Consider the following 19,945-nt stretch of genomic DNA (forward strand, 5'->3'; position numbering starts at 1 on the left):
AGAAACCATCTATGTAACTCATTCTCAGCTCAACTGTACCTGGGAGAATTTCACCAGAAATATTACCCAGGCTTCTAAAATGACTCTCAAAGTTTAGTCATATTTAAAATAGAAAAGTAGAAGAAGAGAAAATTCATTTGCCTTAACGTATTACTCAAACACTCAATATTACATTTTTATTAAGAGTCAAAACAGGAAGTTCTTTAGAGAAAGAAAACTCAGTGGAAAAAAAGCAATTTTGTTTTGTTGGGTATGACCAACAAAATTCTAGAAACCTGGTTAAGTTGCATTCAGTCACATGAGGATAAATTCTTCAGAAAGATTCTCAGGAGAATTGTTTAACTTAATGTTATGAACAAACAAACAAAAAAAAATTCTTAAATTTCCAAGAATAAGAAACAGCACCCTCTTCCAGTTCATCGAGAGACATGGAAAGTGTGACTAATATTTACCAAAGGCTAAGTTCCTCTTAGTCATTCTATTATAACTAAAGCTCCTAAGAATCTGACTGTAAAATCTTATCACAAGTTAAAATATTTTGAAATAAAAAGAGCAAAACTGTAACAGAGAAAAAAATCAAACTCATGAAATAGAGTCTGTAATTTCACCTTGGTCACAAGACCATGTAACCTGATACTTATCAACATTCTCCTTCCACTTTCCTTATTTCCATATCCTTTTATTCATAAATAGGCAGATATTAATAGATGCACACTAGGTCACTTCAGTCACGTCCTACTCTTTGCGACCCTATGGACTATAGCCTACCAGGCTCCTCTGTCCATGGGATTCTCCAGGCAAGAATACTGGAGTGCCCTCCTCCTGAGGATCTTCCTGACCCAGGGACTGAACTTGCATCTCTTACACATCCTCCACTGGCAGACGAGTTCTTTATCACAGGTGCAACCCGGAAAGCCAAATATTAATAGATAGATAGATAGATAAGAGGTAGGGAGAGATAATCACATGAATCAGACTGAAGAGATTGTGTAAAATAATGAGATAAAGGTTAAAGATATACTAAGTATTACAAGACTCTTAAAAATTAAAGATAATGCTAACTGGGGTGATCAAAGAAGATTTCATAAAAATTTTAGAGAGTCCTGATAAGAAGTGTGGAGTTCAATAAACAAGGATAAATAAGAACGGACATAACAAAAAAGCAAGAATATGAGCAAAAACATGAAGGTCAAAATTAAAGAAGGGCATGGCTCTCTTGCTGCTTTTACCAATCTCCATGTCTTATCTATTAGACTCCCTCAGCGTATCTTCCACCTTTGCTTTATATTCAATTCCCTTTACCATTTTCCCCACGTGGTCCTTCACTGCTTTTCTCCACCTGGGCTACAGTGAAGATCTTCCACTCATTTTTCCTCTTCGGGTTAATTCATGTATTCCTTACACAGATGACAAACATGATTGAGTCCCCAACACCTACTGGATGAAACCCTAAGTCCCTATGTTACCCTAATATTTAATGCCCCAATTCAACATTCTAGTTTGGGGTTTCAAAATTTCTCTTAATGCAGATACACAGAGGTCAAGGAACAAGTGAAGTCAAGTCACAAGAGGACTGAGAACCAACTAGAAAGTCATGTGTGACCTTGGAGAGTCCAGTCTCAACAGAGTGATGGGACGGAACCCCAGTGAGTGTGAAAAAGCTAAGCATAAAGAGGAGCTGACAAGGTCCTCCACTGGGGCCCCCACCATGTCTCTAGTAACCCCTGAGAAGTTACAGCACGTTTTGGAAGTCCTCAAGACCAGCATCAATGGGCAGTGGGAAACTGCCCTTGTCATCATTCCAGTGAAGGGCGTGGAGCACAGATGCGCTCATGCACTGTTGAGGAAAGCAGACATCGAGCTCACCATGAGGGCGGGAGAGTTCACAGAGAATTAGGGGGCACGTGTGATCACCACCACGTAGAATCTACACCAATACAAGATGCCAGACTGGTTCTTATGGACAGAAGGACGTGAAGGATAGAAAATACAGTCAAGTCCTGGCCAACAGTCTAGACAACAAGTTCTGTGAAGACCTGGAGCAACTGAAGAAGATATGGGCCCACAGAGGGCTTCCTGCTTCTGGGGACCTCGTGTCTGAGGCTGACGCGTGTGTCCAAGAAGAAATAAATGTGTGGCCTTTGTCTGTTAAAAAGGCAGGGGGTGGGGGAGCTGAAGAGCTGACAGTAGCTAGTGGACATAATTTAAGGGGGAAATTAGCCCCAAAAGGGGATATAGGCTGTTACAGTAGGGGAGTCGGCAGTAACAAGGAGTGGCTTCTTGCTGGAGTTGGTAGTAGAAGATGGTGGCGGTCGTGTTTGTGAGTGCTGGGCTGGATCAGAAGAGAGGAGATAGAGTCTCCAAGTCCCTTATCCAAAATTACAGTAAAGAGAGGTGCTCACCCACAACCAGGGAAAAATGAGGAACAAGTCAAAGGCTCTCACCAAGCCAACCATCTGCACAGAAATCTTGAAAACATTTTTAAGAACCACAGCTTTGAGTAGAAAATTCATTTCAGCATATTTTTGGAAAGGAGGAGGCTGTATTAATTAAATATAAACTTATTTGCATATTTGTTTATTCCCCCAACTTGTCCCAGAAAGAATCTAAGGCAGCCACAAAGCACGATGTGCTGGATAAAAGCCACCACATCCTGGATATGAGCTAAACTCCTTTGGCCACAAATCCTACAAGACCCAAGCAAATAGATCATAAACAAAGAGCTCAAAGCGCCAAGCTTTCAAACAGAAAGAAATAAAACTACGAAGGGCCATGGTGAGAAGGGGCAGTTCCCCCAGGTGTACCTGAGTGCTGAGCTGCTTCCCACCACATCAAAAGCAATGGCACAGCCCCTAATTCCAATTGCTGAAACATTTTAACAGCTGGGAATTAAAATAAGCTGTCAGCCAGCTCAAAAAGATTTTTTAATTCAAAATAAATCAGGCTAACAACCTGCAGATGTTTGGAAAGAAACTGTTTGGGTGACTCATTTTCAAAACCCAACTCCCTAACTTTGCCATTTCAGAGTTTCTGAATGGCTGCTACCTGCCCTTAGCTTCTAATTGGGAGACAAACTGTTATGCTGGCATTTTCAGACTTAACATTGGTCTCACATGTTGACAAACATCATGGATTCTGTCTGGTCCACCAAACTAAGATTGGGAAGCAAGGGCAGAGAGCTGGTCAGATGATTGAATGTGTTGTGGAGCCCTTGGTCCTCCAGGGATCCCTCAGTCTGAAGAGTAGATGGAGATAAACCATTCTGCCCAAAAGTCTTTGCACCCTGGTCTGCGTGAGCTGTTTTATTGCATTTCTTAGAATAAATAGGGATAATCTCAGTTATGGGTTGAACAAGAGTAATAAAAACAAGGGGAGAAAAGGGGGGAATAAGAGACTGCAGAAGAGTGAATAATACCACAGACTCAAGATAAATGGCCAAAGGCAAGTCGGCATCTCAGCATCCAGACCAAGGATGACCATGAGAGATACATACATCAATGGCCATCAGGGGAGGAAGAAGGATGAAGCGCCAGCCTCTCCACCTGAGAACCATCTAGGTCTATTAGGGCTCAGCTTCTTTCAGCTGTGGAATATGAAACAGACTGTAATAATACATGTGGTGCTAAATCTGGGGAGCTGTTGGATATCAAAGTGCTGCAGTAGAGGTTTCAGATTGCGGACCATGAGATTTAAGACTTTCCACCCATTCCTATCCAGGAGGTGATTTTGCCTCTCCTGAAAGTCCTTGCCTTTCTCTTCTTTCCCTGTCTTAGTTTAGGCTGTGATCATAAAGTTCCACAGACTAGGTGACTTATAAACAACAGAAATTTATTTCTTATAGTTCTGGAGGCTGGAAAGTCCAAGATCAGGATGCCATGGTCAGGTTCTAATGAAAGCCCTCTTCCAGGTTGTAGATGGCTGACTTCCCACTGTATTCTCACATGATGGAAGGGATGAGGTTGCTCCCTGGGGTCTCTTTTATAAGGCATTAATCCCATAAGGCTTCACCTATGAAAGTGTCCAGGGCTCCCTCAGTGGCTTAGCGGTAAAGAATCCACCTGCAATGTAGGAGACATGGGTTCGATTCCTGGGTCAGGAAGATGCCTTGAAGAAGGAAGTGGCAACCCACTCCAGTATTCTTGCCTGGAAAATCCCATGGACAGAGGAGCCTGGTGGGCTAGTTCATGGCGTCACAAGAGTCAGATATGACTTAGCAACTAAAATGAACAAACAAAACAAATGAAAGTCTCCCCCCCATAATACCATTACACTGGGAGTGAGGATTTTAATATATACATTGGGGAGACACAAGATTTCAGCTTATAGCACTCTCCTAGCCTCTAGTTGCCAATGCTGGGAAGCTATCTGTGGCCTCTGGGTCTGCCTCTTTGGGTTACCCATAGGCTCTTGCGTGTCCCCCACTGAGGGCTCACATAGCAAGTACAGCACTGATCTGCCTACAAGCCCTTCTCCATCGCTCACTCTTGAAACAAGAGTTGTGTCTTGTCATCTTTGTATCCCCAGCACCCAACACAAGACCTAGCAATCAGTAACAATTTGCTAAATTATTCAAGCAAGTTCACTAAATAGAAAATTATTATTTTTTTTTCGAAAGCAACATTCCTTATGGATGAATCTTTTCACCTTATTCAAAGAGGTTGTAAAGAGCAAAGCAAAACCAAGTCTTTGTTTTAGTTTTGGTGGAGCAGAAAATTATTATTTTTAAGGAGGATAAACTCAAATATGTCCAAAAAAGAAATGTTCTTTAAAGATAAACATTTTCCCAAAATTTTAATGACCTCTCCTCAATCAAAATGGCCTCCAAGACTGGAAACTGAAACAATAATAGAATGTCTTGACTAAAGGCTATTTGATCATACTAAGAATGAGAAGAATGATTTCTCAGAAACAGAAAACATTTATTTCTACCTTTGGAACTCGCTCATGTCTCAATGATACAGCAAAAATGAAAGAATCTCCCCAAATTCCTTTGAGCCAGAATTCAAAACTAACAAAAGCGAAAGGCCATTGATACATGGCAATAAGAGAGTTTGCCATTTGCTTTTCTCATCACATCCACCTGATTGGGAAAGAGGTAAAGAGTCCCTACTCTGCCAACTCTGTCAGCCTGGTGGCTCAGATGGTAAAGAATCCACCTACAATGCAGGAGACCTGGATTTGATTCCTGGGTCAGGAAGATCCCCTGTAGAAGGGAATAGTAACCCACTCTAGTATTCTTGCCTGGAGAATTCCATGAGCCTGTGGGCTACAGTTCATGGAGTCACAGAGTCGGACATGACTGAGTGACCTTCACTTTCCCTTCTGCCATCTCACATACATCTAAAGACTGGCTCACCAAAGAGATGACATCCTTGATAAATGAAAATCAGTCAACTACCAAGCCTATGTTCGTTTCCAGCAAGGCTCTGTGGCCAAAGGACATGTACTGAGCATAAGTCTCTTCTATTAAAGAAAATGAACTTTCTCTAGCCGTGATGATGTCAAATCTGAATTGTCAAAGTCAACTCCCTTTCAGTTTGACTCTATTCCTTCCTAGTTGTGCCACCCTGGACAAGTCATGTCATTTTGTCAGTCAGCAAATATCAGTTAAACGCCTGTTCTATGCCAGGCCGTGCAAGATGCTGGTACATAATGGAAAGTGGATGGATAGATGGGGTTCCTGCTCTCCCAGAGCTTCATCGGGTCCTCCCCACCTCAGCACCCCTTATTGGTAAACATAGGCTTTTGATAGAAAAGTTCCTAATCTAATTGTTTTAAGTGTCTAATTAAGAATAAGTGAGATAACATATGTCAGATGTCAAACAGAACATGGTCAATAATAGGAGCTCATTAACTGGAAAAAAAACTGTTATAATTAACCAAATGAAATAGTGTCAACTTTTTTTTTCTTTGGCTGCACTGGTAGGTTTGCAGAATCATAGTTTCCTGTCCAGGGATCAAACCCAGGCCCTAGGCAGTGAGGGTGGGGAGTCTGAGCCCGTGGACCACCGGGGAAATCCCAGTGTCAAAAATCCCACTTTTTATAAACTGCAGAGTAAATACAATTGTTCCTGTTACCATTTCTATTATCGAGGTTTTTTAGAACAAATTGTTAAAGCCAGCATATGCTTCCATCAAGTAAAACTGCAGAATTTTACGCACGTCTAAACTTCATGGGAAGTAGATGGGGAAACAGTAGAAACAGTGGCTGACTTTATTTTTCTGGGCTCCAAAATCACTGCAGATGGTGATTGCAGCCATGAAATTAAAAGACACTTGCTCCTTGGAAAGAAAGTTATGACCAACCTTAGATAGCATAGTGAAAAGCCAGGATATTACTTTGCCAACAAAGGTCTGTCTTGTCAAGGCTTTGGTTTTTCCAGTGGTCATCTATGGATGTGACAGTTGGACTGGTGAAGAAAGCTGAGCGCCAAAGAATTGATGCTTTTGAACTGTGGTGTTGGAGAAGACTCTTGAGAGTCCCTTGGACTGCAAGGAGATCCAACCAGTCCATCCTAAAGGAGATCAGTCCTGGGTGTTCATTGGAAGGAATGATGCTAAAGCTGAAACTCCAATACTTGGGCCATCTCATGCGAAGAGTTGACTCATTGGAAAAGACTGATGCTGGGAGGGATTGGGGGCAGGAGGAGAAGGGGACGACAGAGGATAAGATGGCTGGATGGTATCACCGACTGGATGGACGTGAGTCTGAGTGAACTCTGGGAGTTGGTGATGGACAGGGAGGCCTGGCGTGCTGCAATTCATGGGGTCGCAAAGAGTCGGACACGACTGAGCAACTGAACTGAACTGAACTGAACTGAAACTTCAAATATGCAATTCTGACAGCCAATGCACTAGGAAAATGCTAGAAAATGTTTTTAAGCAGCCTCAACTCCCAGCAACCCCCGCTAAGTACTCAGCACCAGCTACGCCAATAGCTTGCAGTGTCCTAATGTAGCAAGTTCACTCACTGTCTGCTGCTGTGGGATCCCATGCAGAGGTGATTTTGTGGAATCACTTCACTGTTTGTCTTCTCACCCAGAAGTCAGGGCTCTGACTTCTAACCTAAACCTTCCAGCTTTCTAACCCTAATGGCTTCTAGCTTAGTTCCTGGAAGGTAGGAAGGATTTGGTCCATAAATGTTCCCTAATTTAAAAGTAATGAATGAACAAGAGGAAAAAAAAAACAGAATATATTACTTATGCCTTCACCATCTCCTTATATGTAAAATAAATCATGCTAGAAGCATAGCTCTTCATGCTTTCTATTCATTTGGAATTCGACATGCATCTAACAAACACAAGATTAACTATGGTGTGCCCAGCTATATACTAGACCCTATGAATGATATAAAACTCTGCACACACAGCACACATTTCAGAATGACTGCACACACAGTGCACACATTTTCAAGATTTGGAGGCTATAAAAATCTGTGGACATCATATTATTCAAAACTATTGTTCTATCAGTTATGAACTAAAGTTCACAGACTTTGACTTGTCCAAGATGTTTTTAAAAAGCAACAACAGCAAACATGTTTACTTATCTTGTGCCAAATTCTTTACAGGTATCATCCCTTTTAATGCTCAAAACCACACTATGAAATGAGTATTATTATTATCCTCTTTTCACAGATGAGCAAACTTAATATTAGGAAGATTAAGTGATTCGCCCAAGACAAAAACCAAATCTAAGAAGAAAGCCATGTCACACACACATGCACACACATACATACAAACACAGTCCAATTCCTGGGCTCCTCACCACACTAACTAAACTGAAAGATCGGAAAACAATATGTGAGCGAAATTCCACACAGGAACTCTGCTAACCTGCTACGTATCAACAGAGCAGAGCTACCCAGGCAATGGCAGACCCCCAGCTTCCGCAGTTCCCCAGAGGTCCACCATCGAGCGTGTGTGACAGTGTGGAACTTCTTATCTCTCGTTTAAATTCTATTCTGGTCACTTTCAAAATAGGCAAGCGTGTGTGAAGTCGCTTCCGTTGTCCGACTCTTTACAACCCTATGGACTATAACAACTTGCCAGGCCCCTCTGTCCATGGGATTCTCCAAGCAAAAATACTGGAGTGCGTTGCCATGCCCTCCTCCAGGGAATCTTGACCTAGAGATCAAACCTGCATCTCCTGGGTCTCCTGCATTGGCAGGCAGACTCTTGCACCTCGGAAGCCCCATAAAAGGTAAAAAGAAGGAATCTTTCTCTTTTCCCTACCCATTTCAGCCCCATCTGTCTGTCTCTGTCTCCCTCCCTCTCTCATTGTCTCTTGGGGACAAAAATAGGGGCAGAAAGCAACAGTGGGGGGGCCACAGGCCCCGAGTCAGAGACCCAAGCCACACATTCACTCACTTCACCAGACCAGGATATTCCAAGGTCCGTCCTAAACATCTGCCTTACCTCCCCCCTGCTTCCCCAACCCCTAGAAGCTATCAAAGTCCTGGGTAAGGAAATTAAACTCCTCAACGAGGCATTTCTGCCACCTAGTGTGAAGAGATATACATGAAAAGATTTGGGTCGATAAAAGAAGAAACACAATACAAACTCTGAATTGCAAAGCATGTTCAAATAAATACCATTTACTCGCCCCAGACTATTTTATAAGCTACAAAACAAAGGAGCATTCATACGTTAAATGCAGTATATTGAGACCGTGATTATAAAGCAGCTGAAAACTTTTTGAAGCTGGACTGCAAAGAATGAACCGTGAGGAGAAATTCCAAGATCTGCCACACTCAACTTTAAGATTAAAATCGTGTGTACAAACTGCCAGAAATCTCAAGTCAGCAGGGACCAATCCAAGGAGATTTTATTTGTACCTACTATGAAATTGGTTTTCCCAAGAAACCACAGTTTGGGAGAAACACATTTTTCCTAATACTGAGACATGGGAGACTCTATTAATGCTTATTTTGTTGTTGTTTTCCTGATCAGAAGACACCCTGTGACATAGATTCATGTTTTTTCCAAAACTTCCTGACAATAAACACAATATGTTTCACACAGTTGCCTCTATGTCATTCTCTCAGTGTAGACAAAATGCATAACATCATGGTGAAATTCAGTGAAATCATGCATTCACGAAGCCATAACACATTCCAGGCACATGGTTCTCTGGAGGAGTGCAGGCCAAGTCATGTCTGACTCTTTGAGACCCCATAGACTGTAGCCCACCAGGCTCCTCTGCCTGTGGGATTCTCCAGGTAAGAATACTGGAGTAGGTTGCTATTTCCTTCTCCAGGGAATCTTCTGAGATCTTCTGAGATCTTCCTGACCCAGGGATCGAACTCATGTCTCTTATGTCTTCTGCATTGGCAGGTGGGTTCTTTATAAGTGATTTTATTCAAAGGCATAGTGAGGTAGAGAAAGCCTGCTTCTACCTTTCAGAAAATTCTCAAGAAAAACTGTATCTCACATCTGGCCATGGAAAAAGTTTGGAAGGAAAACAGTTGAGGTTCATAACTTCTGGGAACCTTGGAATATAGATATTCTACAATTCTGGTTTATACTCATTTTGTTTACTAATCAGCCAGGAAATGGGTAAAGCTAATGACCTCTAATGCAACAGACCCCAACATTTTTTGCATCTTAGAAGACAATTTTTCCAAGGATGGGAGTGGGGAGGATGGTTTCAGGATGATTCAAGTATGTTATATTTATTGTGCACTTTATTTCTATGATTACTACACCAGCTCGACCTCAGATCATCAGGCATTAGATCCCAGAAGTTGGGGATCCCTGCTCTAATGGGAACTAAGGGGTCAAACAGGCCCTGTTTCAGTGTGGATGGACAAAAAGTTTAAAAAATGGGGGTAAGTAGAGTTGCTCTTAATCAGGATCACATCCAGAGAGCTGAAATTCACAGCACTTGCCCCCACCCCAAGACGTGCCCCCTCCAAAGAGCACAGTACAAGCCGAACGTACAGTAATCTTCATCTCTCAAATTATCTAGGATATATAGACCTTTAGGGAGAAATGCTGCAAACCAGAGGACCAGTCAGATCAGGTTCACGGGCTGGCAAGCCACCAGTGACTCATGTGGGAGAACAGGAGTGAGTCTGAGAAACAAGACTCAAGCACAGGGAGTCCGGTTACATCACAGGAGGTGAAACCACTTCAAAGCCTCTATATTGGCAGGCTGAATCCCACTAAGGATTGAAATGAAATACTACCTATTTCACCAGGCCTGGAGCTAACGAATCAAGCAACTTAAATCCCTCACAGAGCCTTGGGTAATGATCAAGATGCCCGTCTCTCCCTGACCCACTCGGCATATTGAGTGCAGTTTGTCTTTATGTGTGCGTCTCATTTTTTGTATACATCTTGTATACAAGATAATGGAAAGGCATAAATTAAATATGTATTTTTAGGAGAGAAGAAGGCATATTTTTTTTAGCCCTACTACCTGCAAAGTTCTTCTAGACCTGCAACCAATAAAAGCTGAAATGCTAGAAGGAAAAGAGGCAAAAAGGGAGAGCCACACTGTAAAAATAAGAAAGGGTCCAGGAATGTGGCTGTAAGCCCAAGACTTTAAACTGGTTATCTCGCACAATAATTCTTTAAAAATGTTCTACAAGGACAGAGGCTCCCATCCCTGGATTGAGATGATGCCAAGGAGCTCCTAAACCCCAATATGGCATATTGCCTTAGAAAGGTCTAGAAAGATCAAGGAAAAATAAGTTTAAAGACATACAGAAGTCCTACTGCATATCCCCCCAATATTCCTTCTACTTCATGCTCACGAAGTCCCTTCATGCTTTTTATCACCTCCTCATCACTCTCCTCTCCAACGTAGAGTGTTTTTCTTCTTTTTTTACAACTGTTAAAATTTCATACCCAACATCTACAAGAAGTTTTTTTTCTGAAAATCACATGGATTTGTAAAGCTTTCTCCTAAAGCCCTGCCATGATTATAAGCCAACTGTCTGGTACTTTAGTTTCCTAATTGTTCATATATTTGTTCTATTTCCAAGAAGACTATTTGTTCTACAAAAGTGAAACAAATTTCATTACACTTCAGGATTCCCCCCAGCAGCTACTTAATCAGACAACATAATAGATAATCGGGCTTCTCTGGTGACTCAGAAGGTAAAGAATCTGCCTGCAATACGGGAAACCCAGGTTTGATCCCTGGGTTGGGAAGATCCCCTGGAGGAGGGCAGGGCAATCCACTCCAGAATTCTTGCCTGAAGAATCCCCATGGACAAAGGAGCCTGGCAGGCCATCCATGGGGTCACAAAGAACTGGACATGACTGAGCGACTAAGTACATAGTAGATAATCAGTAAACAGTTGATGGTTGACTAAGTTGTAGATTAACTGTAGAATTTAGCCTGAGTTGGGTCTCATACCTCTAAGATCCTGGGATGTAACCAGTAGGGAAGTCGGGGAATGGCGTGCACTGGGAAATGCATACATTCTAAAGATGGAATGACAAGCATTTTTTCTGACCACAATGCAGTAAGATTAGATCTCAATTACAGGAGAAAAACTGTTAAAAATTCCAACATATGGAGGCTGAACAACACCCTGCTGAATAACCAACAAATCACAGAAGAAATCAAAAAAGAAATCAAAATTTGCATAGAAACGAATGAAAATGAAAACACAACAACCCAAAACCTGTGGGACACGGTAAAAGCAGTCCTAAGGGGAAAGTTCATAGCAATACAGGCACACCTCAAGAAACAAGAAAAAAGTCAAATAAATAACCTAACTCTACACCTAAAGCAACTAGAAAAGGAAGAAATGAAGAACCCCAGGGTTAGTAGAAGGAAAGAAATCTTAAAAATTAGAGCAGAAATAAATGCAAAAGAAACAAAAGAGACCATAGCAAAAATCAACAAAACCAAAAGCTGGTTCTTTGAAAGGATAAATAAAATTGACAAACCATTAGCCAGACTCATCAAGAAACAAAGGGAGAAAAATCAAATCAACAAAATTAGAAACGAAAATGGAGAGATCACAACAGACAACACAGAAATACAAAGGATCATAAGAGACTACTATCAACAATTATATACCAATAAAATGGACAACGTGGAAGAAATGGACAAATTCTTAGAAAAGTACAACTTTCCAAAACTGGACCAGGAAGAAATAGAAAATCTTAACAGACCCATCACAAGCACGGAAATTGAAACTGTAATCAAAAATCTTCCAGCAAACAAAAGCCCCGGTCCAGACGGCTTCACAGCTGAATTCTACCAAAAATTTAGAGAAGAGCTAACACCTATCCAGCTCAAACTCTTCCAGAAAATTGCAGAGGAAGGTAAACTTCCAAACTCATTCTATGAGGCCACCATCACCCTAATACCAAAACCTGACAAAGATCCCACAAAAAAAGAAAACTACAGGCCAATATCACTGATGAACATAGATGCAAAAATCCTTAACAAAATTCTAGCAATCAGAATCCAACAACACATTAAAAAGATCATACACCATGATCAAGTGGGCTTTATCCCAGGGATGCAAGGATTCTTCAATATCCGCAAATCAATCAATGTAATACACCACATTAACAAATTGAAAAATAAAAACCATATGATTATCTCAATAGATGCAGAGAAAGCCTTTGACAAAATTCAACATCCATTTATGATAAAAACTCTCCAGAAAGCAGGAATAGAAGGAACATACCTCAACATAATAAAAGCTATATATGACAAACCCACTGCAAACATTATCCTCAATGGTGAAAAATTGAAAGCATTTCCTCTAAAGTCAGGAACAAGACAAGGGTGCCCACTTTCACCATTACTATTCAACATAGTTTTGGAAGTTTTGGCCACAGCAATCAGAGCAGAAAAAGAAATAAAAGGAATCCAAATTGGAAAAGAAGAAGTAAAACTCTCACTATTTGCAGATGACATGATCCTCTACATAGAAAACCCTAAAGAGTCCACCAGAAAATTACTAGAAATAATCAATGACTATAGTAAAGTTGCAGGATATAAAATCAACACACAGAAATCCCTTGCATTCCTATACACTAATAATGAGAAAACAGAAAGAGAAATTAAGGAAACAATTCCATTCACCATTGCAACAGAAAGAATAAAATACTTAGGAATATATCTACCTAAAGAAACTAAAGACCTATATATAGAAAACTATAAAACACTGGTGAAAGAAATCAAAGAGGACACCAATAGATGGAGAAATATACCATGTTCATGGATTGGAAGAATCAATATAGTGAAAATGAGTATACTACCCAAAGCAATTTATAGATTCAACGCGATCCCTATCAAGCTACCAACAGTATTCTTCACAGAGCTAGAACAAATAATTTCACAATTTGTATGGAAATACAAAAAACCTCGAATAGCCAAAGCGATCTTGAGAAAGAAGAATGGAACTGGAGGAATCAACCTACCTGACTTCAGGCTCTACTACAAAGCCACAGTTATCAAGACAGTATGGTACTGGCACAAAGACAGAAATATTGATCAATGGAATAAAATAGAAAGCCCAGAGATAAATCCACGCACCTATGGACACCTTATCTTCGACAAAGGAGGCAAGAATATACAATGGATTAAAGACAATCTCTTTAACAAGTGGTGCTGGGAAATCTGGTCAACCACTTGTAAAAGAATGAAACTGGACCACTTTCTAACACCATACACAAAAATAAACTCAAAATGGATTAAAGATCTAAACGTAAGACCAGAAACTATAAAACTCCTAGAGGAGAACATAGGCAAAACACTCTCCGACATACATCACAGCAGGATCCTCTATGACCCACCTCCCAGAATATTGGAAATAAAAGCAAAAATAAACAAATGGGACCTAATTAACCTTAAAAGCTTCTGCACATCAAAGGAAACTATTAGCAAGGTGAAAAGACAGCCTTCAGAATGGGAGAAAATAATAGCAAATGAAGCAACCGACAAACAACTAATCTCAAAAATATACAAGCAACTCCTACAGCTCAACTCCAGAAAAATAAACGACCCAATCAAAAAATGGGCCAAAGAACTAAATAGACATTTCTCCAAAGAAGACATACAGATGGCTAACAAACACATGAAAAGATGCTCAACATCACTCATTATCAGAGAAATGCAAATCAAAACCACTATGAGGTACCATTTTACACCAGTCGGAATGGCTGCGATCCAAAAGTCTACAAATAATAAATGCTGGAGAGGGTGTGGAGAAAAGGGAACCCTCTTACACTGTTGGTGGGAATGCAAACTAGTACAGCCACTATGGAGAACAGTGTGGAGATTCCTTAAAAAACTGGAAATAGAACTGCCTTATGATCCAGCAACCGCACTGCTGGGCATACACACTGAGGAAACCAGAAGGGAAAGAGACACGTGTACCCCAATGTTCATCGCAGCACTGTTTATAATAGCCAAGACATGGAAGCAACCTAGATGTCCATCAGCAGATGAATGGATAAGAAAGCTGTGGTACATATACACAATGGAGTATTACTCAGCCATTAAAAAGAATACTTTTGAATCAGTTCTAATGAGGTGGATGAAACTGGAGCCTATTATACAGAGTGAAGTAAGCCAGAAGGAAAAACATAAATACAGTATTCTAACGCATATATATGGAATTTAGAAAGATGTTAACAATAACCCAGTGTACGAGACAACAAAAGAGACACTGATGTATAGAACAGTCTTATGGACTCTGTGGGAGAGGGAGAGGGTGGGAAGATTTGGGAGAATGGCAATGAAACATGTAAAATATCATGTAGGAAACGAGTTGCCAGTCCAGGTTCAATGCATGATGCTGGATGCTTGGGGCTGGTGCACTGGGACGGCCCAGAGGGATGGTATGGGGAGGGAGGAGGGAGGAGGGTTCGGGATGGGGAACACATGTATACCTGTGGCGGATTCATTTTGATATTTGGCAAAACTAATACAATTATGTAAAGTTTAAAAATAAAATAAAATTGGAAGATTTAAAAAAAAAAAAATAAAGATGGAATGATTTTACCATGGTTTTTATCATTTCCCTTCCTCTAAGCTAAAGATTTTTCTTGTCTCATATTCAAAGGCTACAAATGACATCTCACACATTTAGAAAGAAAAGAACAGCTGCTTTAAGAAGGGCACAAGAAATTGCAATAAAGGACTTCCCATCCCATCTTCATCAAGTCCTAAAAAATTTGGAGCCTTTGACCAAGATTAGTACAAATATCATATGTGTGAGAAAGTCTGGCAGACTTGGGGTGATTTTGAGAAATTGGTGCCCAAGCAGAGACAGATGGGTTTCAAATGCAAGGGCCTATGTCCCAGAGAGCCTGGGAATCTGAGATGACACTGCCACCTGCTGTGGGCTAGAGAGGAAAATTGTTGTTGTTTAGTTGCTAAATCGTGTCTGAAGCTTTGCGACCCCATTGACTGCAGCCCGCCATGCTCCTCTGTCCACGGGATTTCCCCAGGCAAGAATACTGGAGCGGGTTGCCATTTCCTTCTCCAGAGGATCTTCCCCACCCAGGGATCAAATTTGCATCTCCTGCATTGGCAGGTGGATTCTTTTACCTCTGAGCCACCAGGGAAATCTCTGCACAAAAACCGATGTAGGGGAGAAGCCACATTCTGACTGAGTCAGAGCAGCCTGAGACACCATTTTCAAGAAGGCAAAGTTGGTCCTGAGCTCCCCAGCAGCACCCTTTTCTGTATCTGTCTTTCTTCTTCCTGTTTACTATCCTCCAAGTAGGCCCTCGTGCAAAATGCTAGATTCTAGGACTCAACTCTGGGCCCCACCCATGACGGCTTCTCTTCTTTTATTTATTTTTTTTGGCCACACCACAGGGCATATGAGATCTTAGTTCCCCCACCAGAGATTGAACCCATGCCCCCTGCAGTGGAAGCTGGAGTCCCAACCCCTGGGCCACCAGGGAAGTCTCCATGATGCCTTTTCTTAATAATCATTCATTCCCTAACTCATTTCATGTCTGGAAAACCACCTGACAAACTCAGAGAACTGCAAACTTTCTAAGCAAAAGCATTACTTAGAGATAATGTCACCTGACCCCTTCCATCAAGTGGAGGCCACAGAGCTGTGGAGATTCGCCCCCAGTCCCACAGCTAAATAAGCAGAGGCAGAACCAGAACGAGCCCAAGCCTCCTGACCGGCAGTCCTGTTCTCTTCCTGTCACACCATTCAATTATTTATTCAACAGATTTTCATAGAGCACCAACTACATGCCAGATCCTGTGCTAAACTGCCAAATTGGGGTCAGTAAGATACTAGTTACTCCTTGGAAGGAAAGTTATAACCAACCTAGATAGCATATTCAAAAGCAGAGACATTACTTTGCCAACAAAGGTCTGTCTAGTCAAGGCTATGGTTTTTCCAGTGGTTATGTATGGATGTGAGAGTTGGACTGTGAAGAAAGCTGAGCACCAAAGAATTGATGCTTTTCAACTGTGGTGTTGGAGAAAACTCTTGAGAGTTCCTTGGACTGCAGGGAGATCCAACCAGTCCATTTTAAAGGAGATCAGTCCTGGGATTTCTTTGGAAGGAATGATGCTAAAGCTGAAACTCCAGTACTTTGGCCACCTCATTCAAAGAGTTGACTCATTGGAAAAGACCCTGATGCTGGGAGGGATTGGGGGCAGGAGGAGAAGGGAACAACAGAGGATGAGCTGGCTGGATGGCATCACCGACTTGATGCACATGAGTTTGGGTTAACTCCTGGAGTTGGTGATGGACAGGGAGGCCTAGCGTGCTGTGATTCATGGGGTCGCAAAGAGTTGGACACGACTGAGCAACTGAACTGAACTGAACTGAAGATACTAGAGACTAAAGTTCAATATTTCTCTTTAAATCACTTATTCACTCAGTAATAATTCATTGAGGAAACACCCTGGAGTAGTTTCTGCTTAAATGCTCATATCAGGAATATCTGAACAGGAATCATTGTGAGGTCTTTGTATTTCAGCAGCTGAGGTAGGCTGGAAGTGAGTTTCCCAGAATTCCACCCTCTGTATGGTGCAGATTAGGGAACAGCCTTATTCCGTATATCTCATAGTGATTCTCCTTCCCTGATTGAACCCTGATGTAAGAAAGTGTGAAAGTGAAAGTGTTATGCGCTCGGTCGTGTCTGACTCTTTGCAACCCCATGGACTGTAGCCCACCAAGCTTCTCTGTCCATGGAATTTTTCAGGCAAGAATACTGGAGTGGGTTGCCAATTCCTCCTCCAGAGGATCTTTCCCAACCCAGGGATGGAACCTGGGTCTTCCACGTTGCAGGCAGATTCTTTACCATCTAGGCCACCAGGGAAGCCCTCTGATATAAGAAAAGCTCCCATAAATTTCCTTTAATCCAGGACTTCTGAAGTATCAGTCCTGTTGGAACTCAAAAAATTTTTGCAGCTTCTTAGTGTTGAATAAAATTATTTTAATTGTGACCTAAATAAGTACAAATATTGATCAAATATGTACAAATATTTATATGTAACTATCAAATAAACTTTAAATTTTAATTATCAAGAAAACTCAAAACCAATGATAACCAAGTCAGTTACATGACGATATCATTTGGCTGAAATGGTCATGAATGAACCTTCAGGACAGCTTCCTTCAAGGACCTGAGATGGTAACACCAGGTATATGATGACTCAATACTTCTGGCCCTTTTCTATCCTCAAATAATTACAAAGCCTTCTTTTATACAGATTTCTGGGGTTTTATGTGGTCTTTACTTGATGCAAACATATCATTCAGATAAATTTAAATCTAAAGACCTCCCCAAGTTAACTTTGCCCTTGTTGAGGTCTCCCTCCTTGATCCCTCCCTCTTCCCCTCTTTCTCCCTGGGGACACTAGCCAGGCTTAGCTGAATAAGTGATGCTGGAAGGCTTCTCAGAGGAGTGATATTTGGCACTGAAGAAAGAGTGGCATTGAGCGTGGAGAACCAACTACTGAGAAGAGCTTCAGGGATACCAGGGGCGGTGTTTCCCCAGGATTTTTAGGTCCCACCATAAGTCAGGGTGATGAGCAATACCAGGTTCATTTTCACAGAGAAGAAAACTGAGACATCAAGGGGTTAACCAACTTGCCAAAGGTCACAGGCTGTAAATCTTGAGCCCACAAGTCCTCTGCTTTGCTACATATGGTGAAGCTAGCAAGCTGGTCACTGAATGCATACCGCTTCCCTATTGTTCTTAAAAGTTGCCACATTTTGCAGATCATTTGATGAGTCGACCTTCACATGTGAACAAAGAGTAGTTTGTTTTCTGGGCTGGTCTTCCTTACATTCTTTAGCCTCTCCTGCCCTCCAGTGGTTATACAGGGTTACAGCCATCTGGGCTTTCTTCCTATAGCTAAGGGAACCCTGCTCTAAGCGGGGTGGGTGGATGGGTGAGTGTGTGTGTGTCTAAGTGGTGTGTGTGTGTGTGTGTGTGTGTGTGTCTGTGCCTATGTATAGGAACCCTGCTCTAAGTGGGGTGTGTGTGTGTGTGTTAGTCACTCAGTCATGTCCAACTCTTTGTTACCCCACCGACAGTAGCCTGCCAGGCTCTGCTGTCCATGGGATTCTCCAGGCAAGATTACCGGAGTGGATTGCCATTCTGTTCTCCAGATCTTTCAGACCCAGGGATTGAACCCTGGTCTCCTGCATTGCAGGCAGATATTTTACCATTTGAGCCACAGGGAAGTCTTGCTCTAAGCATTACCAAGATGTTTTTACATACAAAGAGGTAGTGCCTGCAACTTTAGAAAGTGCAGCTCAAGAGGAACTGAATGTCAGTGTAGATCTTGGAACCTAAGGAAGAGAGTGGTGGGAAAAGGATTGCCCTAGGCAAGACTACTCTAAGTTCTGGACCCCATTGGCTTGTCCACCTTTGCTGAGTAGGAACAATCTCTTCAGTCAGTGATGAAATAGACAACTGCCATCCCCAGAGAGAAGACATCCAGATAAACCCAACAGGCCTGTGAGGACCAGACCTAAGTCTCAGTCTCAAACAAGTATTTGAGAAATGACTGCCAACAGCAGCTAACTACCAGTTTTGCCTTCTATTCTTTAGAATCCTTGCTAACTTCGGATGACTGCAAGTGTGAAACAGACATCGCCCCATCCCCTGGGAGGAGACTGTAACATACAGCTAACAGAGCATTTCACTATCCAAGACATAAGACTTTTTATTGCCAGGAGAAATGGCCAACATGCATTGCTCTTAGTGGAGATGGTAGGAAACTAGATTTAAAGCACACAGTGAAGAATTTAAGTTAGACAAAAGGAAGAAATTTCCGAAGGGAGTGTGAGTGGTAACACTGTATGTTGCAAAAGGAAATTGAACTTAACAATCTTGAGTGCTGGATTTTAGTTTCTGCTTTGTCACAAACTAGCAGCGTGAGCTTGGGAGGCTCCTGTCACCTTTCTTGATCCCCTCTTCTGCAAAGAGAGCATCACACTAAACAATAGCTGTCCATTCACCCCTAAATGCTTTTAAGTCTAAGCTTCTATGATGCTTCCCCTTGGAGGCTGTCAGAGAGAGAGGTAGGGAGGGGTGAGGATGGAGGGAGTGGAATATTTTTAACTGTTTCCATTGGTACGGACACAGATGTACTTGCAATAAGGGGAGTGACAAAAATGACCTTCCAGATGACCTTCTCTTCCATATTCTGGGGAATTTAGGGATGTTTCTCTCGTTGGCCTGTTGAATAGAAGTCTAGCATCTCAAAATTTTGAACCATAATGGTAATCTAACCCCCTACCTTCACTGATGTTTGAATCCTAACACCAGCGCTTCTGCTCTTTCTTAAGAACGTCCAATGCCTTGCAATTGGTTCTTCTCAAGACAATTCAGGAAGTCCCTTGAAAACCTGGGCATTAGATAGATCTACATAATCAGCCAAAAATCTGCTTCATGGTAGCTGATAATCATTGATCCTAGTTTCTTTGTAGTTAGAATGGATCCAATTCCTCTTTCTCTTAATAGTTATCCAA

At 41.7% G+C, this 19,945-nt stretch overlaps 1 pseudogene; it reads left to right on the forward strand.

Moving 5' to 3' along the window:
• The first annotated feature begins 1,708 nt into the window (after positions 1–1,708).
• Positions 1,709–2,101, forward strand: LOC781606 (small ribosomal subunit protein uS13-like; annotated as a pseudogene).
• Positions 2,102–19,945: the final 17,844 nt, after the last annotated feature.

Source organism: Bos taurus, chromosome 16 (genome assembly GCF_002263795.3).
Source record: "Bos taurus isolate L1 Dominette 01449 registration number 42190680 breed Hereford chromosome 16, ARS-UCD2.0, whole genome shotgun sequence".
NCBI lineage: Eukaryota > Metazoa > Chordata > Mammalia > Artiodactyla > Bovidae > Bos > Bos taurus.